This window comes from Heterocephalus glaber, unplaced genomic scaffold (genome assembly GCF_053883595.1).
Source record: "Heterocephalus glaber isolate CG9 unplaced genomic scaffold, H.glaber_assembly_v1.0 deba00000621, whole genome shotgun sequence".
NCBI lineage: Eukaryota > Metazoa > Chordata > Mammalia > Rodentia > Bathyergidae > Heterocephalus > Heterocephalus glaber.
Window position 1 is genome coordinate 16673048 of NW_028258153.1, and position 8054 is coordinate 16681101.

Sequence of the window (8054 nt, forward strand, 5' to 3'; positions counted from 1 at the left end):
TTGACTCACAGACCTAGAAAGTCACAGCTGTTATTGCACAAAGATGAATTCAAGGGTTCTAACCATGGTATGATTTCCTTGTGCAGGCTTCATCCTGAAATGAGTTTCCCTTTAGATAGTCCCTAGAAATGCTAGGATTATCTGGTGGCTGCAGTTCAAAATCCCCTTCTCTTCCCTTAATGTCTGGATCAGCTGTCTCAGAAAGACTCCTGTGGTCTTGCACATGCTGAGATGCTATCCCTGAACCATGAGAACTTCCTCAAGGACAATGTACTCAACTGGCCCGCCTTGGTCATATGTCAGCGACTGTTTTAGAGATGGACTTTGTGATTGTTGGCACCACCTACGAAGGAGCTGCTGTCTGAGAGAAGGGAGCTTGGGCTGACAAACAGTGACAGCCAACTGCTCTAGGAAGACTCCTGAACAAGCTGATGAAAACAACTATGCCTCCAGGTTCTAGGTGCCCACTGAGGAAGGCATTTCCTCCATACCTTATTATCCCTTTCTAAATATAGATAATGCTTTATTTCCCCTCCCATAAACATTTTCCTTTATAGAACAATTATTTTCTCCTAGAAGAGGTTAGCAAGGACAGACAGTTATAACTACCAAAGTAATCTAGAAATAATTTCTTTCTGGGAATACTAACCATTGGAAAGTAGAATCCACATGGGTTCAATTAGGTGCAAATCGACGACAAATGGAAAGGTTAATTTACGTGGATTTAATTGGCAGAATACCTAGAGATCTGCTACACTCTTTCTGTAAGATGCTTTGTTTCTTAAATGGAATAGGTAGTTTTCTTAGATGTTTAAAAGTGCCTTTTAAATAGGAAGCCTTTGTGTACAAAGAATTTCCCTTCCCAATAATGTGTTTATAATGTCACTAAGTACCTAAATTTCAATTCATTTAAATGAATATGAACCCCAAATCCAAATGAAAATTTCTGTTCTGCTTAATATCTTGTAGCATTAATATTTATTCATTACCTAAAATATCAATGATTAATGTTATTTATAATTCCCATTTTGCAGCTTGATGACTTCAGGAAAACTTTCACAATTTTTAATGCCCACCACAGATATTGTTGAATATATGTGTATCAATTGGCTACTGACAATGTGGGTCTATACCCATTGATTCAGAAATATTTTCATGGTATTTTAAGTAAAATAACATCTGTCAAAAGAATATGTAGCGTCAGACCAGGGATTTAGCTCGGTGGTTCTGCTGCCTGCCTTGCAAGTGCAAGGTCCCCAGTTCGATCCCTGGTAGCAAAAAAAAAAAAAAAAGAATATGTAATGTACAGTCCCATTCTCACTTCGTGTGTGTGTGTGTGTGTGTGTTTGAAAGAGTATGGAAAAATCAACATTAATGATGTTTATCTCTAAGTTGCAGGATTTATTAACTCTCACAACCACATTTTTGTTGACTTAATGCTATGGTTTGAATGTGTGAAAGCGTGGTCCCAGCTGTGGTAGTGTTGAGAGGTAGTGGAAACTTAAGAAGTGAGGCGTAGTGAGAAGTGATTAAATCAATGAAAGTGCCATTCTTGGAAGGGATTAATACAGCTTTTGTGGATAGTTCCCTCAAGAGTCATTATTCGCCTCCACTCCGAGGCGAAGAGGTTCAATCGGAGGCCTTGGCGCTTCTCTTCCCTTTCGCGCCGGCTGCCGCTGCGAAGTGCGGCAGGTCCATGTGCGCAGTGTGTGGCGCTATTCCTGGCCCAGTAGCACCCGTGCCCCGGGTTTGACCGAGTCCGCTCCGCAGTGGACCCCAACACCATTATCGAGGCCCTGCGGGCCACCATGGACCCAGCCCTGCGCGAGGCCAGCTCAATGAAGCACACAAGTCCCTGAATTTTGTTTCAACACTGCTCCAGATTACCATGTCAGAACAACTGGATTTACCTGTGAGACAGGCAGGTGTTGTCTATTTGAAAAATATGATAACACAGTATTGGCCTGATCGGGAAACATTACCAGGGGATATATCTCCTTATACTATACCAGAGGAAGATCGACATGGCATTCGAGAAAATATTGTAGAAGCCATTATCCATTCTCCTGAGCTCATCAGGGTACAGCTTACTACATGTATTCATCACATCATCAAGCATGATTATCCAAGCCGCTGGACTGTCATTGTGGACAAGACTGGCTTTTATCTCCAGTCTGATAATAGTGCTTGTTGGTTAGGAATTCTCCTATGTCTTTACCAGCTTGTGAAAAATTATGAGTATAAGAAACCAGAAGAGCGGAGTCCTTTGGTGGTGGCAATGCAGCATATTCTGCCAGTTCTAAAGGATCGTTTTATCCAGCTTCTTTCAGATCAGTCTGATCAGTCTGTTCTCATCCAGAAACAAATATTCAAGATCTTCTATGCTCTTATTCAGTATGCATTACCCCTGGAGCTGATAAATCAACAGAACCTGACAGAATGGGTAGAAATTTTGAAGACTGTTGTGAATAGGGATGCTGTTAATGAAACACTTCAAGTTGAAGATGGTAGACCTGAATTACCATGGTGGAAGTGTAAGAAGTGAGCTTTACATATTTTAGCCAGGCTTTTTGAAAGATATGGAAGCCCTGGCAATGTTTCCAAGGAGTGTAATGAATTTGCTGAAGTATTTCTGAAAGCATTTGCTGTTGGTGTCCAGCAAGTTTTATTGAAGGTGTTGTATCAGTATAAGGAGAAGCAATATATGGCTCCTCGAGTTCTTCAGCAAACATTAAATTACATTAATCAAGCAGTTTCCCATGCCCTTATTTGGAAGAATCTGAAGCCTCACTTACAAGGCATTATCCAAGATGTTATTTTTCCATTGATGTGTTATACAGATGCTGATGAGGAACTTTGGTGAGAAGACCCTTATGAATATATACGCATGAAGTTTGATGTCTTTGAAGATTTCATTTCTCCAACCACTGCTGCCCAGACACTTTTGTTTATAGCCTGTAGTAAGAGGAAAGAGGTATTGCAGAAGACTATGGGATTTTGTCAACAGATTCTTACAGAACCAAATGCTGATCCTCAAAAAAAAGATGGAGGCTTGCATATGATTGGCTCTTTAGCTGAAATACTTCTGAAGAAAAAGATCCACAAAGATCAGATGGAATACATGTTGCAGAATCATGTGTTTCCTCTCTTCAGTAGTGAACTAGGCTACATGAGAGCAAGGGCTTGCTGGGTACTTCACTATTTTTGTGAAGTGAAGTTCAAAAGTGATCAAACCTACAAACAGCATTAGAGCTGACAAGAAGATGTCTGATTGATGATAGAGAAATTCCTGGAAGCTGCCATTGCACTCCAGGTGTTGATCGGCAATCAAGAAAAAGCTAAAGAATATATCACACCATTTATCAGACCTGTAATGCAGGCTCTTCTTCATTTTATGAGAGAAACAGAAAATGATGATCTTACCAATGTAATTCAGAAAATGATCTGTGAATATAGTGAAGAGGTTACTCCTATTGCAGTAGAAATGACACATTTGGCAATGACATTTAACCAAGTAATTCAGACTGGGCCAGATGAAGAGGGAAGTGATGACAAAGCAGTTATGGCCATGGGAATTCTTAATACAACTGACACACTTCTTAGTGTAGTTGAAGATAATAAAGAGATAACCCAGCAGCTTGAGGGAATCTGCGTACAAGTCGTCAGCACTGTCTTACAACAGCATGTCTTAGAATTCTATGAGGAGATCTTTTCATTGGCACATAGTTTGGCCTGTCAACAAGTGTCTGCACAGATGTGACAGCTACTGCCCCTTGTATTTGAGGTCTTTCAGCAAGATGGCTTTGATTACTTTACAGACATGATGCCTCTTCTGCATAATTATGCAACAGTCGATACAGACACACTTCTTCTATCTGATACCAAGTATGTTGAAATGATATACAGTATGTGCAAAAAGGTTCTTACAGGAGTTTCTGGGGAAGATGCAGAGTGTTATGCTGCAAAATTGTTAGAGGTCATCATTCTACAGTGCAAAGGGCGTGGCATCGACCAGTGCATTCCCTTATTCATGGAAGCAGTTTTAGAGAGACGGACAAGAGAGGTTAAGACAAGTGAACTTCAAACGATGTGTCTGCAAGTTGCTGCCGTTGTAGCTTTGTATTATAATCCACACCTGCTACTCAATACCTTAGAAAATCTTTGCTTCCCTAATAATGTTGAACCAGTTACAGATCATTTTATTATAGTGGCTTAATGATGTTGACTGTTTCTTGGGGTTTCATGATAGAAAAATGTGTGTTCTGGGTCTCTGTGCTCTTATTGATATGGAACAAATACCACAAGTTTTATATCAGGTTTCTGGAAAATTTTGCCAGCTTTTATTCTTTTGTTTAATGGATTAAAAAGAGCGTATGCCTGTCATGCAGAACATGAGAATGACAGTGACAGTGACGATAAAGCTGAGGATGACAATGAAACTGAGGAGCTGGGGAGTGATGAAGATGATATTGATGAAGATGGGCAAGAATATTTGGAGATTTTGGCTAGGCAAGCAGGTGAAGATGTAGATGATGAAGCTTGGGAAGAAGATGATGCTGAGGAAACTGCTCTGGAAGGCTATTCCACAATCATTGATGATGAAGACAACCTTGTTGATGAGTATCAGATATTTAAATCTATCTTTCAAACTATTCAAAATCATAATCCTGTGTGGTATCAGGCTCTGACTCATGGTCTTAATGAAGAACAAAGAAAACAGTTACAGGACATAGCAACTCTCGCTGATCAAAGAAGAGCAGCTCATGAATCCAAAATGATTGAAAAGCATGGAAGATACAAATTCAGCACTCCAGTTGTGCCAAGTTCTTTCAATTTTGGAGGCCTGGCACCAGGGATGAATTGAGTTATCATCATTTTCTTTCCTGCTGTGTGGTTGTTGTGAAGAGCTTGTGTTCCTCCTTGTAGTGGTTCCAGAACTGGTTCGTGTTATCTACTCTAAACTAATTGATCAATAGATGGACAGAAAAAAAAAAAGAAGAAAACCTAGGAGATGGGACCTGATCATGCAACCTGGCACTGGATGAGAAACCAGAGGGATTGAGGGGGAGGGTAACTAGTGAGTATTTTCTTTATTTTTTGAAGAAAGTAAGATCCTGACTGAAGCTTCAAGTGACACTGTGGAAATCTGAAACAAGAGGGGATGTCATGAAGGCAGCTTTTCTTTTCCTGAGGAAAAAAATAGGCAGGGGCTACAGGACTATTTCAAATGTCTCATATACAGTATAAAAAAGCTCAAAGGTAGATGTAATTTTTACACCTATGAGTATTTGTCCAATTTCTGTCTCCTCACCATTGGATATCCTTTATTTGTAAATAAGATAAGCTAATCTGATAGCCGTATTCAGTCTTCATCATTTTCATTCATCAAAGATTGTTCCTATGTAGATTATTGGACATTTATTGTAGCACTACATAACTGATTTAAAAATCTGTAAATGAACTAGTACTTTCGTACTGAAACAAGCCTGCTAGCCTATGTATAAAAGGAAAAATGTTTGCTGTTTATAAAAGGGATATAATAGGGTGGGGGGCAGGGGTAATTTCAAATTATTAATTTAAAAATGAACTAGCAATTTTGTACCTAGTGACTTTGTGGTGCACTCACCTCTGATAGTGACTTGAATTCGGTATGTAAAAAGGGGTTAGTGATATTTCATTGCTGTTAAAAATGGCAACTCCCTCTGTGTCCTGTTTTTTTCCCTAAAGCTCTCAGTGTACAAGTGGATATTTGGATACAAGACCTTACTGTAACAAATAAGAAAGGCGGTATCTAAAGCATGTAAATTGGATATAAAGTTCTGCTCTTCAAAGAGTTGATCTTAGAGTATGGCTAAACATCTATATATGCAATCTATTAAAAAGAACTTAATTTGGCTACTGTGTCTTGATTTGGTTACAGTTTTGTTCCTAATTATAATTTCCCCCTTCATTGGCCTGTTTTTATCCTGCACCTAGAAAGAGTGCACAATGCACACTTAAAATTTGATATTTTAACACCAGCGCCCTCTACCCTCTTGATGATTGTGGTATCTGATCATAACTAGATGGGCTGAAGGCACATGGTTCCATCCAGAAACCACTACTGATATCACTGCAAAAACAAGCCAGCAGCAAGACAGTGTAGAGAAGTTGGATTGCTTCCCTCTCTTCCTAACTGCATGTTCAAAAATAAGCTTTTATTGATCTTTAAACATTTGTCAGATGAGTCATACATTGGGTTATTTTTTATACACATGTATTCACAATATTTCAAATTGAAAGCAACATTTCAACTGATTGAAAACTATTACATGCTGTTGTCTAAAACAGATTAGAAAATTTGTAACTGTAAAAATGAAATGCACATATTGATATTTAAAATGTGTAATTAAGAAAACCTGTTGGTGTGTTTTTCTTCTATACCAATGATTAAGCCACTATTGTCGGCACTGTTCTGTTTTATATTTTAACACTGAAGGAATGGAAGTATTTCTTAATTTATGAATTTATTACTAAAATCTTAGCAAAAAGAAAAAAATTATCTAAAATGTATGGGTAAAAAACTGTTAATCAAGTGTTTCTACTCCTGCCCCCCATGCTGGACACCAACTGTACATCCTAGGTTGCTTAAAGGAATTTCATTATTATATAAAATCAATAAAATAAAAACGGAGGGCTGGGGATTTAGCTCAGTGGTTTCACCGAGTGCTGCGCAAGCTCAGGGACCCGAGTTCGATCCCTGGTATCAAAAAAAATAAAAAATAAAAAATAAATAAAATAAAAATAAAAATAGAGTAGTTGTATATATGCAACATTGTGTACAGAGGGGAACTATTGAGTAGTATTAAGATTCTTGTCTTCCCTTTTATGGGGTCCCATAATACTTAGTCTACTTTTTTAAATTTCAGACTTCGCTGCTCTTTGAATTGGTACTTCCAATTTTCACATTATTGTTATTTGAAAACCATATCTAATAAAGGTTTTAGTTATCCCCCCCCCAAAAAACCAGTAAGTCATTATAAGAAGAGTGAACCTGGTGCCTGATCTCTTCAGCTTCCTGTTTTGCCATCTAATTTCTTCTGCACAGACTCTCCATTGGGAGGCCAATACATCCGATCTCAGCCTGATCTTGAATTTTCCAGCCTCCAAAACTGTGAGCAAGATAAGCACCTTTTATTTATAAAGTACACACTTCCAATATTTTGTTGTAGCAACAGAAAACAGACTAATATATCTACCCTCTGGTTTTTTGTTTTTTGAGGTTTTTTGCAACACATTTTTTTAGAATAATCCTGGAATAAAATAAATAAATAAAGTAAAAGTTACAATTTTGTCTTCAAATTGAACTGCCTTGATCATGAGTGGCTGGTGATCAAGAGGCCAGTCTAACTCAATATGTAACTGACAGTTATTAAGTCTTCCTGTCCAACCAATGGACAGGAATAAAGCCTCAGAGAACAGATATCATATACAGTTGGTCATTGGTAGCTAAGAAAAATGGGGACTCACAAAACTGGTTTATATAGAAAAAGAAAAAGTGCCATTAGTGTTTAACACGCTTCTGTGGAAGTGAGCTAAGCAAGATGCCCAGGGATGGTATTTAAGCACTAATAAGGTAAAGGCACAGCCTGACCAGATCGTATGCCAGGGTCCTGAGGCTGACTCAGGATTCCAAGGGAATGACTTGAGTGGGCCTCAAAGGCTAGGACAAAAACCATTGCAAACCAGCATGAAAGCCCTTCAATATTTTTACAACCAGTTCAGCGAGGAAAGGAAGGAAGGTCATAGTTCTCATTAACTGCTTGTCAGCTGGGTGGAGTTAGTGCCCTAAGATACACTTAAGTATGCCCGTCCCCCTGCTCCACCAGGTGATACCTGTGAGGCAGTTGCTTTAGCTACCAGAAGGAAAAGAGCAACTCCTGACAGATCCCAGCTGGGATCTGAGCTGGCGCTCTAACTAGGCTGCTGTGTTTTCTTATTGAATATGAACGTTTTACAGAACATCCACATCAGATGAGGTTACTCTGTGATTCTGATGGAAGAAGACGAAAACA

General features: G+C 38.8%; 1 pseudogene; it reads left to right on the forward strand.

The window, feature by feature from the left end:
- Window positions 1-317: 317 nt before the first annotated feature.
- Window positions 318-6222, forward strand: LOC101725807 (importin-7 pseudogene; annotated as a pseudogene).
- Window positions 6223-8054: the final 1832 nt, after the last annotated feature.